Genomic DNA, 19439 nt, shown 5'->3' on the forward strand with positions numbered 1-19439 from the left:
ATTAACTATTTTCCGCCATACTTTCCTGTCCTGGCATACTTCTCTAGCTTCTTTTATGTCCATGCATTTTTTCATGCAGGCTCTCGTGTTTATGTGACTTCTAAAACTTGATTTTCAAAATTACCTAATTTTTCTCTGACCATTAATATTCAAAGACTTAATATTAAGCCTGTAACATTTTCAATATATAATATTTTATAAACAGACTAAAACCATTTAAAATAAAAATGTGAAAACTTCAAATGTATTATCCTTGACAGTTATTTGAATCGCCTCTGACTAGAAAAAAAATGGTTGCAAGATTCCTTTCACAATCTTTGACTTTTCCCTGATTTCCCCTGAACTTCAGCCACCCTGTTAATTCACGCGAAAAACACACACAATTTCAAAATGTTTAAAATATTTTTGATGTACCAATTTATAAACAAAATCGATTGAAGTTCTTTTTGAGTCTTTATTTCATTTATTTAAATAGAAATAAAGATATATTTATTAATCATTTTGATATTTATCTGAAATGGTACTCTTATCAAGGTAATATTTTGCTGGCCTCTACAGCCAAACTCACATCAACATTCACAATATTATTATTTAGATTTTAGGGTTAATATAATCTCCTCCTGATCATTAAAGACAAGAATATATAATTACCAATCTTCATACGAATTGGTCACTGTTTTCTGAAAAAGCTTGAATCTTTCCTGAATTTGAACAGGTACGAGAAGAAAAATAGGCATGTAGGTATTGATCCTGAGAAACCATTTAAGGAAGAACCACTACCTGAAACATCGCGACAAATTTATGTCTTCATGTCAAGCCTCTGAGTCCGATTGCACCCGAATCTTCTCCACAAATATACTCTTTTCTGCACCATTATAAATGGAAATACTATACAGTTTGATGTCTGAAATACTGTAATTTATTGCTAACTTATTGTATTTAGAAGAAGAAAAAAAGACTGCAAGATCTTCTCCCTTAAAAAGAAATAAGGACAGAGAAAAAGAAGTATAAGGTTTTTTCTCCTTGACTGCCTGCTTTCATTACTTTCCTTCTAGTTTCTTAATTGACTACTGGATCTGAGGATTTTATTTGGAAATTTTGGATATGTCCTTGGAAGAAGTAGCGATATAGTTGAATTTTCAACAAATAAAGATTGTTCAGTCAAGAAAGAAAAAAAGTTGAATTTTCAAGTCAAAACAATTGAATTTTCAACAAAAAAGTTCATATTCAACCAAAAAATTGCATTTTTATCAGAAAGCCAACCAAGAAAATTAATTTTCTACAAAACCAAACGAATTAACAAATAAAGAAAATCAGGGTTCAACCAAAGATAAGAATCTTTGACTAAAGAAATCAATTAATAATCTTCAAAGATAATATTTAAATTTTCAGTTTAAAAATTAATTTTCAATGATAATAAAAACGAATGTTCACCCAAAGAGATTAATTTTCAACCAAAAGTTAATTTGCTTACCAAAACAGTTGAATTTTTGACCAAATGTTTAAATTTTCAACAAAACACATGAACTTTCCACCAAAAAACATGACTATTTAACAAAATGTTTACATTTTCAACAAAATAATTAAATTGTCAACCAAAAGGTGGGATTTTTACAAAAAATATGAATCTTAAAAAAAAACGCATTTGCAACCAAATAGATGAATTTTAAATATAAATGATAAATCTTAAACCATTAAAATGGCTTTTTAACCAAGTTGTCCAGTCATCAACTAGAAAGATTGAAGTTTAATTTTCAACAATAAGTTAATTTTTTTTTAAATAATTAAATCATCAAACTAAAAAGACCAAGTTTTAACCAAACAGAATTACTTTTTAACAAAATTGTTGAATTTTCAATCAAATTATAAAATTTTCAACTAACAATATAATTGTCAGGAGGAAGCAATTTAAAAATATGGAATTGAATATAGAATCTTTTACAAACGGAAGAAAACAATTTAAAATTAAAAATGTTTTATCTTGACAGTTATTTAAAGTGCCTCTTGTAGAAATTTCCTGATTTTTTCAAGATTTTTCGGGGTTCTGATCAACATTCATATTTTCCATTTGTATTATTCAGAAAAAAATGAAAAAACAAATGCAAAATATTATTGCCTTGTCCACCATATATTAACTATAGGGGATACCACCCTACAGTACATAATGACCCTACAGTAGATATTCTTTAATTATAAGCACAAATATAAGTGAAATAATCAATTATCATTTTAATGTAATAACACGTATCGTGTCTTCAATATTGATTGCATTAAATTAATTATTTTACATCCATTAGTATTTTTGATCAATGATCATCTACTTTATGGAGGTCTCCCTTGTACAATAATCTTTTTTCACCTGGGATGTTGGAAAGGGGTAGGGATCTACATGTTTCTTTCTAATCACAGGGGCGTCTTTTCGAAAATTTGCCAATTTTTTCTGCACTTTAAATTTTGCCGAATGAGTTTTGCCGGAAATGTGACTCACTGCAAATGTGACTTGCCACAACATGGCTTGCCGGGGTTTTGGCAGGACTCAACCTTCGGCTACCCCCTCAATATTTCCTTGTACAGTGTGATCAATGAATAATTTCGTAAATTGTTTTATGTCAATGCACTTAAATTACAGATTATGAGGATCTAAAGAATTGGCTTTCAAAACTCTTAATTTTTGAAAATCCCTTCAGTTTAACGATTTTTTTGGGAAAAAATGTTAACGATCTTTGTCTTAAGTGTTAAAATCATCCTTTAATTGCTAAACTAATCTGATGTGCATCTGGCAATGAGACTTGGTTATGTTTCGAAAACGTGAGGCGCACGTTGATATGTCAATTGGAATGTGTTTATGCGCCACGGTGATTAACTGGTTCCGCTCGTTCACATATGTGTGTTGTGACGGCGATTTCGCGTGACAAGAGTTCGTTGTACGAATATACACTTCGTCGAAATGAACGTATAATGCCCATGTGACCATTTCACGAAAAAGCATTATCTCTGTATTGGTTAAAAAAACATCTCCAGACAGATTTACTCAAATGTTACTTTAAATCTTTAAAAATTCAATTAAAGGAAGTTATTTTCTGGTTTGAAGAGAAAAAAAGCCTAAATTTATATACAATCCAAAGTCTGAAGGAAAACCAGTTTTTAAAGCATTCGAGAATATTTAGCTGAGCAGGAACATAAACTGCGATACTGTTGCAGAGAGAGAAATTATTTGGCAGAGTTTTGCAGCTGGAAATTTTTCAATTTTTCTTCATTTTATTTTTAGCCCAGATGCTTACATATCAAAGGTCTTATTTTCAAACAAAATATATTATACGTACCATCGTACGCAAGCATTATTGATCTGAAAATATTCAGAAAAGCATAGGACTTTAATTAAAAAAGATTTTGTTAAAGTTTCGAATATCGATAAACAACCCAGTATTAAAACAAAGTAACATTTATGCTGAATCTGAATTAGTAATAAGTGTTTTACTGATTACACTTATAACCATTTGTACAAATTATTAGTCCTTTCCCTAATTCATTCAATAAGCATTTATACTGATCATTAGTACAGGGTGGACATAAAACTTGATTTTCAACATTCCCTGACCATACTTTTTCATTCTACCCTGACCATTAACATTCAAAGACCAGCATTTTAGGTTTTAGATTATTTCAGGTAAAAATTTAAAGACTTCAAATTTATTTATTTATTTTAACCGAAAAAGATGAATTCTTAATAAAGTAGTTTAATTTTCATAACAATAATTTAATTTTCAACAAAATAGTTGAATTTTAAACAAACAAAGAAAAGTAAACTTCAACCAAAAACAGTATCATTTACTGTCCAAATAGAATAGATAGACGAAAGTTAAAAAATAATTGAATCAAATAGACGAATTTTTAAGCAACAAAATTGAGTATTTTAGAAAGCCGTTGACTTTTAAACACAAAAAGATACATTTTCAACTTACGAGTTAAATTTTCAAGAAACGAAATTAATTAATAACCTAACCGATGCAATACTTTTAAGCCAAAAAGACGTTGAACTTCTAACTAAATAGTTGAATGTTCATCCTACAATGGTGAATTATAAAAAAAAGTAAGTTACATTGCTAACAACAACACAGAAAAAATTAAAAATAAAATTTGTTACAGGAAATTTTTTAGAGCGATAAAATTTTGTTTAGCCACCTTTGCGTCTTTCAAAAAACATGTGTTTGTCATGGAAAAACAAAAGAAAGTTTAACCGATATTTTTGTAAAGTTTATCCTGTGAAGTTAATTTTTGTTGCAGATAATCTTTCGTCGGAAATCGATGTAAAGTTTATCTTCTGTTTTTTCACAACTAACACAACGAATTATCAACAAAATAGTCAAATTTTCCACCTACAGCTGAATTTTCAAACTAACAAATAAATTGCTAACAATTTAGTTGAACTTTTACCCAAGTACTTGATTTTTCAATTCAAATAACAAAATGATGAATCTTCAAATATAGTAGTTAAATTTTGTGTGGAAAAAATTAATTTTCCATAAAAAGAAAATTCAACAGGGATACATTTTCAAATGAAATGATAAATTTTAACAAAAAAAGTTGTTTAATAAATTGGTTGAACTTAAACATTGGTTGAATCATCAACACTTTTACTCGGGGGAACCCTAATCTCGTAACATTTTAAACATATAATCTTTCATAAACGGAATAAAATAATTTCCAATTGAAATTTTAAAATTAAAAATGTATCTTGCTTAATAGTTATTTAGCTTCTTATAGATTTTCACAGATTTTTTCAATATTTTTTTAAAAATCCTTGAATTTTTTCTGTACTTTCCCTAACCAAAATTTTTTCCGGATTTCTGCTTGATTTGCAGCATACTATTGAATAAAAAATTCTTACTGTACAGAAATTAGTTAGTGACTTGGTACTATTTCATCAGTAACATCTTACTAATTCAAAATTAGACATCAAAAGTCTACAGAAAAAAAGTACGAATATATCAAAGTTAGTTTCAAATAAAACAGTTGTGTAAATAAAACACAAAAAGCTTTCAATTTGCTTCTCTAATTATTATGGACGTCGCTTTAATTTTTGTATACTACTAACACGATTCTAACGACTCGTAATCATACAACAATCTATCATCGCAATTAGGTGTTGGACGCGCGCGCACGGGTATTATTAAGTGACATTTTGCATAATTTAGCATCAGGCTAAGTGACAGGCTCGTAACCTGTGGTGGGTTGATTTAGCATTTCGCTGAAGAAATTTTGCCGAGAAATGTTACAGGAGCAGCTGGGTCAGATAGTTAACGATAAATAATTGTTAGTGAAAGGAACATTATGCTTCGCCTCGAAACAACAGAATTCTTCATTCATTTATTAATATTTTATTTAATAGATTTAGAAACTAAAAGAAGTGGTGGAAGAAAGTTTTACTAGATATAAAATAATCAATAAACTAGCTTTTTTAGCTCAGAATTTAACTTGTATGTTGTGACACTGATCTTCTGTTAATTTTGGAAATCCTAGATTTCTGGAGTACAAATGCTGTATTTCTTTAATTTATATACATTATAAAATAAAATATTTTATAATAATAAAAGTAAAAGACAACAAAATTCAAAAGGTAGAAAAAAATATTGTAGATGTTAATTTTTTTTGGTATAATACTAAGATTATATTTATAATTTACAAAAATACATTTACAGAGACAAATCTTTTTTATATCAATTTAGGAATAATGCAATTTGAAACAAGTAGTTTTTTTACATATCACTAGAACCTTCATGTGTGGTTCACGTTTTTTTTTATTAATGTTCTTATAAATTATAACAAATTTAGATCAAATAGATACGTTAAGAATATGTGGATGTTTTATTAACAGGAAAGAAGACTAATGACCAAAAATCTGTAATTTTTTAATACTCCCAAATAAAATTAAAAAAATTTTCTTCATGATGTGTCGACCTTATCAATCCTATACAAAAACAAAGTAATATTTAAAAAATACATTCATGAAAATGAAAGAAGTATATGTATATTATATTTAAAGAAAAATGTCCCTTACACATTTATGCTGTTTGTTTGCAAATCCTTTTGACATTTTTTTTAAATTCCAAACCAAAAAGATATATTTTATATCATAAAAGGCGAATCTTCAACTAAAGAAGATCAATTTTCAACTAAGAAATTGAAAAGCTATAGTTAGAGTAAAAAAAATTAATTTTAAGCAAAAAAACGAATTTTCAAACAGGGTTGAACTTTCAACAACAATACACAATAATCCGATAATCTGGAAGGAAAATATAAATATTTCAATTAATTAAAAGGAAATATAATATTTCGATTTCAATTTTAAAAAATTATGAGGCAATTTTAAATTGAAGGACTACAATAAAAAATTTAACTATTCCAAAGCTTAATTTTTTTCTTATGATCAACTATAAGATCAAACAGATATACATACAAAATTTTATATGAAATAAAAATGTTTTCCACAAATTGAGAGTTGTATTTATATAAAAAAATAAATGTAACGATTTGGAAATTTTCTTTCCTCATTATTTTAACTGTTTCCGCCTTTATACAATGGGTAAACGACAATGTTTTTCCCAATTATTATATCCGTTAATTATACCGGGGTTTTCCCAATACCCATCTATTATTTATACTCTTTTTTTGACGCAGTTTATTTCGAATAAATACCAGTTCGAATTGAATAAAGCAAAAAGAGATTGGGTTTTAAAGCAAAAGTTCTGTAGAATTTTTGTTTACGAGTAGCAATATTAAAAAGGAAATTTACAATGAAATGTCTCGTCGACTCGAAATTCGGGAAAACTAATCCAATATTTTTCATAAGTTTGGTTAGTCGTCTCGAAAACAAGTTCATCCCCTTTTCAAAATCCTCAATTTTTCTGGACGACTAGAAACAGCCGTTTCATAAACAATTTTTTTCAAGACTTACTTGCTATTTTTGAATTAAAAAAGAGGAAAATGTGTTTTTAACGTGGCGATGAACATTTTTTGGCCAGAAAAATCATCATTTTTTGAGAATTAAATTGTTTCCGCAAATTTTTAATAAATAAGCCAGCTCTAGCCTTTTAGTAGTACCATTCTTTTAAATGAATGATTCAGCTTTAATTTGACATGCAATTCTTTCCCAATTTGTTTATCCTTTATCAATATTATGAGTTCAAAAGTTTTTCTATCCACCTCGTAATGATTTTCCCTCTATCCCCGTGCAGAAATCTCGGTCCGGCCCCGATCGGGGCCAGACCAGACCAGGTCGGGTCCCGATCGGGAATCCTGGTCGGAGCCAGGCCGCGGATGAAACACACGCCCAGATCGGGGCCAGGTCGGGACACCCGATTGGGAAACCCGACCTGTGTCCCATCGGTGTCCGATCGGTACACGATGAGTCTCATTATAATCCATTTATGAATTTCACAAATGGAGATTTAATATAAGTAAACTCGAAAGTATCGAATGGTCCTCTCCTTTCGAAGGCCACCTTAATGCACTGAATTTCCAATTCAGTTATTTTAAGTTAAAATTAAAGTACGACAGGCACGAAAAGAAAAGGTTTCAGAATACAAAATTTAATTATACTTTTGAAAAACGTAAAATTATTGTAAAATTATTGTGGATGGTATCAGTTTCGAGGAAGTTTTGTTTTTTATGAAAAAAATGGATGATAACCAGAAATATTTTAAATAAGAATTTCAATTTCTTGAAAAAAAAATGTTGTCTATAAAACTTTTAAAAAAATTAGAAAAAGTTTTTTCGCAAAATGATTCCCTACAAGTTGACATTTTCGAATGCTTCCAAAGAAAATCAACGGGAAATAACCTGTCATTTACGATTTATTAACATTTTACTGTAAATAAATTCAATTTCCTGCTAATTGCATTACTTCTTGAAAAATTCGAGAAGGTGGTTGTAGATAATTTTTTCGCCAAAAAATTGCGCTATCATTTATTAGATCGTTTTATTTTTTTAAAACGGTTAAGAAGAAATATAGACCAAACAACTTTTAAACAAAAATGAAAAATTTTGAATGAAATATTTCTGGTTATTTTAAATATTATTTACAGAATTTAAATAATTTAAAAATTTATTTAAATCATTTTTATTACTATCAATTAATTTCGAATAAATGGACGTTTTTATAACTTGAAATGTCAATGTTTATAATGAAAAAGAAAAAAAAACTTTGTTTATCATTTTAAACTTCGCGCGAAACTGGAATGAAACTGGAATTAGCTGGAATGTTATGAAAATTCGTCCATAATGTATTTCTGTAATAAATTTATTATTAATACAAAATCAAAGTTTCAATAACATTATCGATTGTATCATATATTTTACTCTTATAATTTAAAAAAATTACAATTTTGGGCATACTGGAATTCATTTTTTGTAAATAGATTTCATAATTCGAACTCTACATTAAATCGAAAAACCTTAAGTTCTTTAATAATAATTGAAAATAAAATAACTTGATCAATTTCATCACATAATATTTGACCCATCTAATGGTAAATAAACTAATTTTACCTAAAACAATGAAATTAATTATTCATTTATTTGGGGTTAAGTTTCAATTTGCCCGCAGAGTGTAATTACTTACTCTCATCTTCCTCGCACAGGTTTCGAGGTCTACTGACTTGTTTTTAATGCCTCCGAACACGTGGCTTACTCGCCTTATGCATTTTTAATCATTGCTAGAATATTATAAACGAGTAGTATGTATACAAATTTCACTGCACTACCGGAAAAAATCAAGGAGCACTAGTTCTGCGAGCGCATGGAGATGGCGTTTCAGTAGGAAATCGGTCTGGTCCGGTCGGGCCCAGGTATGGGCCACAGAGTTCTACCGATCAGGGCCAGATCGGGAAATCCGACCGTGGCCAGATCGGTATTACGTTTGAAATCGGGCGATTTCTGCACGGGTCAGAATAGGAAAAGTAACCCTTCTTTTACAAATCGATCGCATTTGAAAATTGACTCTAAATACAGAACAGAATCCAACGACCATTCTAATTGTCGTAAAAAAATCTAACCAATCACTATTCTTTCTGCAATGTCCTTTGACCTTTGTATTGATTGTGAAAAAAGCAGAAAAAAGCAAACTAATGGCTGTTCAGTCTTCATGTAGCATACATTCTATACATGACTTATTATATAAGTAATACGTAGAAATTGAGGACATTCACTCTGGGCTTTTTCCAGACTTGTTTGGACTTGCTTACGGACAACTGTCAATGAATCATTGCGTAGGACCGTAGGTGAATGAACTCATTCGTTTATTCTGTAGATGAAGCAAAAATTAAAGTGATATAAAATTACTCTCCCACCAAAACCAAAGTCGCTGGTCACTCTCTGAATTAGCAAATAAACTTCGTCGAGATTGCTTGTTGAAGGAGTGTCCAATTTAGGGTGGAGATTGGACTAACTCACTCACACTCAGTTCCTGAATTCTACTCTAAATGCTCTCATGATCGAGTACACAGATCTTCATTCAATGTTTCAAAGGCTTGCCATTTACCAATCGAGAGAGTTCTTGAGAAATTCGATTTCATGCTGCAATTCGATTTTTATACGCACTGACTTCATTAAACTTGATTAATTAAAAAAAGGGTCAATTCGTTTTCCAATACTAAAATGACTTAGCATGTAGTAGAATACTTCTTTTTTTAGTAAGAAAATTATTACAGACTTTTCAAAGTCCAAAATGGTATAAAACCAGGAGAAATAGGTTTATTTTCCAAGAAAATAGGTGAATAATACAGGAATAAATTCTTATAAATGAAATTAATGTACATACCATATTGATAAAACAAGAGATTAATTTTCAAATCAATAAAGATGAATATTTAACCAAGCAGTTGCATTTAAAAGAAAATAGTTGAACTTTCAAGCAAAAGATAAGAATTTTCAAACAATTAAATTAACAGACCAAAAATACTTATTTTCTAGAAGACAGTTGGATTTTTAACAAAAAAGTTATATTTCGATCTAGAATAATGACTTTTCCAACATAAAAGGTGAATTTTTGATCCAAAAAGAAGAATAAAAAAACAGTTAAATTTTCCACCAGAATTTGTTTTTTAACAAAGTTGTTACATTTTTAACGAATTAGTTGAGTTTTTAAACAAATAGTTGAATTTTCTACCAAATTATGGAATTTTCAACAAAAAAAATAAAATAAGATTCAACCAAACATAGTAGTGGAATTTTCAACAAAAAATTGAATTTTTAAGCCAATAAAACGACTTTTTAACAGACTCTTGAATTTTCCACGAAAAAGTAACAGGTAATTTTAGTTTCACACTTATAAAGGATAAATTCTCAATACAAAAGGTTAATTCTCAACGAAAAATGAAATACTTAAATTTTCAGATCAATAACATGAATTCTCCACCAGAAGATTAATTTTCTAGAGAATCTGTATTATCATGAGAGAATAACAGAATTTCTTAATTTTATTAAAGACTAGATGGAGCTATGAAATAAAATTTCTTCAATTAGGTTTTTCTCTGAAAGAAGATCTTCTCCTTTTGCGCGGCTGGGAATCGAACCACAAAGCTTCCGATTGCCGGTCAAGTGCTTTCCCATTAAGCAACTAGAGAGATCGAAAGACAAATCCTTTTTCAGAAATACATGCATTATCATGTCAGGCGTTACAAGTATAATTTTTCAAGGAATCCGTATTATCATCAGAGAAGAGCCGAATTAGCTCTGTAGTTCGATTTCCAGCGGCGCAAAAGGAGACCTTTTTTCAGAAAATATTTGATTTAAAAAATTTGTAATTCATAGCTCCATTTAGTCTATTAAGGCGTTAAGAAATTCTGTTATGCTCTTATGATAATACAGATTTCTTAAATAATTTGACTTTTAACACATGGCATAATAATGCGTGTATTTCTGAAAAAAAATTCTTCTCTCGATCTCTCTAGTAGCTTAATGGGAAAGCACCCGACCAACAATCAGAAGCTCTGTGGTTCAATTCCCAGTGGAGCGAAGTCAGATTATCTTTTTCAGAAAAAAATTGTAATTAATTTTCTATAAAAAGGATGGATTTTCAACGAAATTAATTAATGAAATTTCTTGAAAACACGAGAAAAAAAGAATTTCTTTAATGAGAAAAGAGGCAATGTGAGGTAACGATTTTGAACTCTGCTACTAATTCTTGATCAAATTTTACGAAATATCCCATCATTTCATGGATGTTATTTTAACCATATTTTGTAATGTTAGATTTTCATATCGCTGAAGTTCGCAGCGTTTATAGTCGAAAATATAAAATTTTTAACAATTGCTCAAATCAATTGTTTGTTGTTATATTTTATATTCGAAAAAACTCGAATTTCCTACTAAAATCTTGGGTCTCAAATTTTGTTTCATTAATTGTTTTTATTTTATGCCAGATACAAAAAAAAAGCTCATCCTAATATCAGCATCTGAAGAATGCGCTTTATCCACCCACTTACTCTGAAATATACACCAAAATAAGGAACAAATTCTAACTTTAAAGTTCGGTTCTTGAATTTTATTTTGCTAAATACACTTGCTGTATGTACTTGTGCTGGATGTCGGACAGTAACAGAAATGTATCATCCCAATATCCTTATCGGAAGACTGCATTTTATCCACCCACCCACTCTCTTCCGATATGGATATCGGGATAAACCTTTTTTCCACTGCTTGACATCAAGCACAAGTCACAAGTTAAAGAAAATTTGAGAACCGGGCGTTTAGAAGAATGTTAGCTTTTTCCGAATTTTTCCGTGTACATTTCAGAGAGCAGTCGCCGAATAAAGATATTGGTATACAAGTTTTTCTTGTGTTGATGGACATCGAGGACAAATAATTAGTGAAACAGAATATGAGAAACGGACGTTCAGAGAAGTGAAAACGCAGTCTTGCGATAATGATATGGGTATACTTTTTTTTGGGTACCATAAAATAAAAGTAATAAATTAATGAAAGAAAATCCGAGTATCCAAATATCAAATATTATTTCATTAAAATAATCAAAGTGACGTTATAATCAGTTATTGAACAATCTAAAATCATATATCTAAAATTATACCTAGAGGGCTTTAAAAAATAGTGGAATTTTCAACAAAATAATTAAATTTTAAACCAACTATACTCCACTTCTCAATACAAAAGATGGATTAAAGGGTCACGCTGTATACGGGCGTAAATGCCAAAACCCGAACTTTACAGGAGAAACAAAAAACTGTTTTACTTTCAGGCAATTAATTTTTAAAAAAAATTCGAAGATGGTTCGAGCTACTGTTACAGACTTTATCGAACCGTGAAACGAACATCCTGAAAGAACCATCCATCTCCGAGACAACCTTTGTCAAAGGAACGACGCGTCCCCAAAAACTCAAATTTTGATACATAAATTTTATTTTTGAATTAAAAAAAAAGTACTGTCGAGCTATTGGGTAGCGATAAAGCCCTTGTGAAATATCGGTGCGTCACAAAAAATTCAAATTCTGACACCTGAAAAGTCGCTTAACTGTTTTATTTTTGAATTTATAAAAAAAACAAACAATTCTGTTCTTTCGAGCTATTATTTAACTCTATTAAAATGTAAAAGGAAGGTCCTAAAAGAAGCAGTCACATCCAAAAAAATCCCTTATCACTATGGTGAGACTCGTCTTCAAAAACGAAATTATGTAAGACAAAATAGTTGCATTTGAACCAAATAATGCAATTTTCAATCAAATAGTAGAATTTAAAAAAAAATAAACGAAAATTGAGAAAAAGGCGAAATTTGAAAATACGAGAAAGAACATATAATCGGAAAATATGGGAAAGAGTGTGAAGTCCGAAATATGAAAGTAATTTTTTAATAACTTAGCAAGTTATTATTCAACTGTAACGTTGGAAAGGAATATTTCGCAAAAGTCGCAAAATTTCTTTAAAATTGTCATCAAGAAACGTACTAAACATCATCTAAGTTGGTCACGTTACATCCACTGGACTTCCCTTACCCCCAACCAACCTGTTCCAATCGTATTGCTTTGGGGTTACCCACTCCCCCCTCAAATTCGAAACGTAGTTTATGGATGATCCCTTATATACGCTGCCAACTTTATTGAAAGCGCGATATGAGGAATAACTCAAATTTTTTTTGAATGAATTCACAAGTCATTCTGAAGAACTAAACCATGAAAATTGCATGATGAAATGAGTAGTTCGTTCTTCTTGCTTGACTGAGCAACTATTCACTATGTGGAAACCGAATAAAGCTTCAGCAGGATCGATGGGGTTTATATATGTCATATATAGTATTTGGGTCGTATATTTAGCAAGGGTAGAGGGTAAGGTCACCGAGCTCAACTATTTGTACACCGTGTATGTATGCTAAGCTAAGAGGATCGCTTTGTTAAGCATAAAGAAAGTGGAGGAGGAAATTCGATTCTAAACATAGAAATGACCGTCGCCAGGAACTTAGTCGCCTTAAGGAGTTTACACACAGAGAACTTTGAAGTTTGCATCCAGTGTCGAATTTACAGGTCTTGGACTCATTTTTCAGAAAATTAAAATAGTCTAAATATCAACGTACATTTTGAAAAATAGTGCCATGAAAATGAAAGGGACATGGCTTGATTGTTTAAGAAAAAACCGAAGAGTTATAACTATTTTTTTAACCTGAGACACAATAGAAAAAATTTATTTTTTTAACCAAATAGATCATATTTTCAAGTCAAAAATACTATTTTTTTAGAAGACAGTTAAATTTTTAACAAAAAGATGAATTATCAGCAAAAAATGTATTAATTGATATTTAAAAAAATGGACTTTGCTTTTCAACAAAACAATTAAGTTTTTAACAAAATAGGTACATTTTTAATCCAATAAGTTGATTTTTCCACCTACGAAGATGAATCTTCAACAAAAAACGTAATAGTTGGCATTTCAACTAAAGAAGATGAAATTTCTGCCAAAAGATTTGAATTGAAGAATAATTGAAGCGGAAGTTCAATTTTTGAGTAAAAATGCCATTTTTAATCAAACAAGGAATAGTTAAATTTACAGTTAAAAAAAAACTTTCAATAAAAAAGAACAGATTTATAACTAAGGAGATGAATTTTCAACTAAAAGTATCAATTTTCCAATCAAAAAATGAATTGTCAAAAAAATTGTGAAAAGTGCCGAACGTTATTCAAGCAAAAAGACGAACTTTCTATAAAAATGTTGAATTTTACAAAAAAAAAAAATTCATTTTCAACCAAAAATTTACAATTTTAACAAAAAAAAAAGAGGAGATTTCAAACCAAGAAGATTGGCTTTCGAACAAAAAAGACGAATTGCCAACTAAATAAGATCAAATTTCAACCAAAAATGAAAAAGTTACATTTTCAGTTGAAAAAATAACTAAAAACAAAATAGTTCAATTTTTAATTAAAAACATGAATTTTCAATAAATAATGTAACTGTAGATATTTCAACCAAAAAAATTTTATTTTTTTAAATTAAAAACAGTTTAATTCAACCAAAAATATGAATTTTAACAACAGAGTTAAATCATTAACGAGAGAAGTTAAATTTTCAATCAAAACGTTACTTTTTTAACGCAAAAATATGGAAATTTATATTGAAATAGATGAAAGTTACAATGGTTAAAAACAATAAAAATTAATTTTCATTAAAACAATTGAATTTTCACTCAAGAAAGATTTAAGTTCAATTTTTTAACTTAAATATATTTAGCTTTAAATCAAAAAGTAGAATCTTCAACGGAACAATTGAATTTTTAACAAAAAAAGGACTTTTAACCAAAATTGTTGAATTATCAAACAAATAATATAAGTTTCAACTAAAAACATATTTCCCGAATTTTCAGGTCTTCCCTGACCTACGGCCACCATGAATAAAGTGAATATTTTAAAATACCGTAAAAATGTAAAACATCTTCGTGTAATGTTGGTTAAAAATTCTTTTAAAATGTTGAAAACTTTGAAATCAGATGACACGTGTGCCGCAAAAATTCAACTATTTGTACTGATTGTCTCTTTTCCAGGTCAAGCTTTTTATATCGATAAAATCCGGCTATTTGTACCGAAATTTTGTTACACATACCCACAGCTTTAGAAATATTCTAAAAGCTTTGAAGCACTTGCAATCTCTTAAATCTCTCACAATATTAAAAACTTCAAACATTTTGAAAATGCGCTCACTTTTTGAATTTTCACCAAAAATAGCTGATTTACGAACTCGTTATTTCTTCATAGGTCTTAAAAAAGTTTGCCAAAACAAAATCTAGTCTTATCAATTTTTCAAAAGTTATTGTACCTACAGGATACATCCAACAGATAGACACCTTCGTAAAAATCGTTTTTTCTGGCTCAGGGGGTCTCGAAACGTGGGGATTTGATGAAAACCGACAAAGTCAAATTTTACATAAAACCCATACCTTCTCATTAATATGAGAATGTAGAAATTGTTGCTATTAAATTAAAGATTTGATTAAATTAAAATTCGCAAGTAAAAAAATCCGCATGGAAGAAAATTCATTTACTTACTTAAGGAATTTCTGAGCAAATTTAAAAAAATTCCGTTACAGAATTTTTTAGACTTGTAAACTTTGGCACTTGGGTTTTCTTTAAAAAAATATTAATCCGACAACTTTTATTTCAAAATAAGAAATCAATCAGATTTAATTACACTATAATATTCATAATTAAAAATTTGAAAACAATTAAATTAGGAAGCATTTTAATGTTAAAAAATATATAGGTACGCAATTTGAAATGATTGGACTTTGAATACAAAATTTACATGTTCAAATTCGAAAATACCAAAATCGCAACAAAAATAGTTTGCGAATACAAAAATATCAGTTTTATGTATTCTTCGATACTGTCGAAGAAAAATATTGTTTTCAAACAAAAAAATAAGCTCACATGAATCTTATTAATTCAAATAATGAAGGGTGTCTGGGGGAAATTGAATTAATAAAGAGATCATTTAATTGGAGCAATTTGTTGCGAGATTCTCTAGAGTGGACTTAGAGAATGAGTCTAGGACCTAGGTAGTTTATGAGAGATCAGCAGACAGTTACAAGGTATTCCAGTAATTTTGTCTGGTCGTTCGACTTCAGAATTAGAGAGGCAACACGGCTACCTGGGTTAGGAAGCAAGCCTTTGTTCAAAGTCACGCCATAACTTCATTGACTGATTGCCTATTAATTATTACCATTTTCTTTCAGACTATTTGTCCACAGTGGCAAGCCATGAGCAAACATTGCCTTCACTAAAATAACTGAACCTTCCCTTCACCATTCCCTTCACACTTTCCTCATCATGCTCATTAGCTAAGTTTATTTTAAAATATAGTTTTCGGTTCTGAGGATTTAATTTTAAAAGCCTAAGATTTTCAGCGAGTAAAACTGATTTGGATCATTTGCGCCATTTAAAATCCAAAGTAATCATGAAAAATCTTTGACTTTAGGTTTAGAAACTTTAAACAGCAACAGATGATGAGGAGACGATGACCAGATGATCAACATACTTAAAATTCAAGATGTGTTTGGGGGAAACCTGGCTTTTAAAATTAGAATTTTAAGACAATAAATCAGGCAATTTAAAAGCTTACAAAAGACCTTGTGGAAATTTTGCACCTCCGAAGGCTTCTTTCTACTTGTTTCTTTGTGTAAGAGGCAAATGATAAATGGGAGCGTTTGGGCTAACGGGAAAGTTAGAGAAGAACTAGAAAAGCGCAGAATTTAGATTTTAAAGAATTTCATTTATGGAAGAACTTATGACTACTTTCCTAAAACATGGAAATTAATGCTTGTTCAAATATTTTTATTAGTTGAAGACGTCAAACTATAATTAATCATTTCAAAGAAAATGAAACGTCACATAACACGTATCTTACCGGATTCACAAAAAAGAACTGTAAGATTCCTTTAAAAATATGGTGGAAATTCCCTTTTGTGAAATTCCTTTTTAAGAAACTTACCAGTATTTTAACTCCTAAAGCTAATGACTTAGATAAACATAAAAAAGTTTTTGACATTTTTCTTTAAAATCTCGTACTATTGATTTCACTAATGCAGGTATTTAAATTTTTGTTCTTTATTCTAATTTATTTTTCTTCATCAATCTTTTTTTTCAAAACATGAAAATCCACGTTTTTAACAATATCGACAAAAGATACGGAAAAAGGCAAAAGTCAAAAGAATAAAATCATTCTTCTTATAAAAACATAAAAAATAATATGTTAGAATTTTTCTCTAACTTGCTTATTTATCTAAGTTTTTACTCAAAAGTGAACAACAATGGCTAGAAATCTATTTTTTCAAAATAATACGATTTAGTTATGTGATTCTATGCTTGATACAATATTTTGGTGAAAGAATAAAAAAAAACAATTGAAAACGCATTGAGTTTCTTTTTACGTTCTTAAGATTTTGCTACCACACTAATGGTTTCAAGTTTTTCACACTTTAAAAAAGATGAATAAAAAGAATTTATGGGCAAAAAATTAAACAAAATTTATTTACTGAGTAAATACAGACAAAAAGATTTCTGGAAAAAAATTGAATGATTGAAGTTTTAGTTAAAAAGATGAATCTTAAGTTAATTTTGCAGAATTAAAAAAAAAGGAAACATTTGAATCATTTTAAAAGATAGTTGGAAATTTTAGAAGTATTAAAAAGATTACAAATATTCGAAAATTTTAAAATACTTCCGAAAATTTATAAAATACTTTTGAATTTCTAAAAACCTTCTAAAAATATTTAATATCTTTCAAACTAAATCAGATTTTCCCTAATATTTTGTATAATTCTGTAAATAACAAAAATTCTTTAAAATTTCTCAAGAATTTTAAGAAAATTATATTTATATAACCGTAAAAACTAATATAGAAATAATATTTAAAAGTAGCATACATTTCCTACACCTAGAATATTTTTTTAATTTTTACCGAAAATGATATAGAAAATTGGTTGTTTTTATGATTTTTTCGTCTGTTTAAATCTCAAATATTCTAAGAAATTAACATAAAATCAACCTTAAACTTATTTCTTAATGTTTCATCGGATTATTTCAGTCAGAGTTTGTAACATTACTAGCATTCGCAACGATATAAATCTAAAGTAAATTAAAATGATTAATTGAAAAGAAAAGTCAACTGATTCATTTAGTTCTAATTTAGCTAGCTAAAATCGAAAGATGATAAAAACCTAAACAAAAATCCCTAATCTCCCATTTTTTCATCTTAAAAAAAAATGATAAAAAAATCAGCGCACCCACTACAGGTAACGACACCGTACTAACATTCAAGTTTCCTTTCTTCCCGGATTATATCAGTAATACCCTCTTCAGCTTCAATTCTCGAGCGATTAGACATCAATAGAACAGGAACAAAACCCGAACAAAACCCGATCAAAACGAGTTTTTCTCCCCTAATATTCCGCAAAAACATCTAAACCCCACGTAGAAAGAATGATCTGAAGAGAGCTTAAAAACGATAAAAAGGTAAAACGAGATAAAGCTGATCACTAGATGGTTATAAGAAGGAACCAAAGGTTTACTAATAATTTAGAAAACCGCAATCATCCCAATATGTCCATTGTCAGGGTGGTCGCAAAATTTCATTTTCAAAATTCCCTAACATTTTCCTGACTAATTTTCGATTTTTCCTGACCATTAATGTTTAAAGAAAATAATTATAATTCTTTAATATATGATAATCTTAAAGAAATGGAATAAAAAAATTTTCATTCAATTTAAAGAATTAAAAATGTATTCGCAGGACTCTCACAACTTTATATTTACTTGAAAAAAGCGAAAAATTGACCTATAGGTAAACTGTAAAAGCGATCACAAGTGACTAATTTCCTCTAACCCAAAAAGTGATTAAGAGTGACAATCGTGTATTAAGGATGTAACTAATGTCCTTTCGAATTTAAAAGAATGAAAAAACGATGAAATTTACAAACATTCCAGATGAATCTGAACAAAATCAGGATAATTTCATAAAATTTTAAAACAATTAAAAATAAATTTTAAAAAATTCAAAAGAATTGGACAAAATTCGTAAATAAAATTGATGTGAACTAAAATTGCTGTCATTTTAGAGAAATTTAAGGAAAACGAGAAATCAATCAAATTTATAAAAGTTCAGTATGTAAAAAAATAAACTGAATTGAAAAGAATACAAAAGTATGCAAAAATGATTTAATTCAGTAGATTTAAAATGAGTTTAGAAAAATGCATTAATTTGAGTACAATTAAGTAAATAAAAAAAATAAATTCTAAACAATTCAAACAAATTTAAAAGAATTCACGTTGAAATCTAAATTTCTTTAAGTATTAGAAACCCTAAGAAATCTCTCACTTCTTGTAAATAAATTCTTTGTAATTTTTCACTCCGAGTGAGTCACACCTACCCCGAAAAGAAAATAACTTAAT

The 19439-nt window shown here is 29.0% G+C and overlaps 1 protein-coding gene across 3 annotated transcripts in view; it reads right to left on the bottom strand.

Annotated features, from left to right (window-relative positions):
• Positions 1-19439, bottom strand: part of LOC117178084 (histone acetyltransferase KAT7) — a 150335-nt gene that overhangs the window by 40212 nt on the left and 90684 nt on the right. The window lies entirely within an intron of this gene.

Source organism: Belonocnema kinseyi, chromosome 8 (genome assembly GCF_010883055.1).
Source record: "Belonocnema kinseyi isolate 2016_QV_RU_SX_M_011 chromosome 8, B_treatae_v1, whole genome shotgun sequence".
NCBI lineage: Eukaryota > Metazoa > Arthropoda > Insecta > Hymenoptera > Cynipidae > Belonocnema > Belonocnema kinseyi.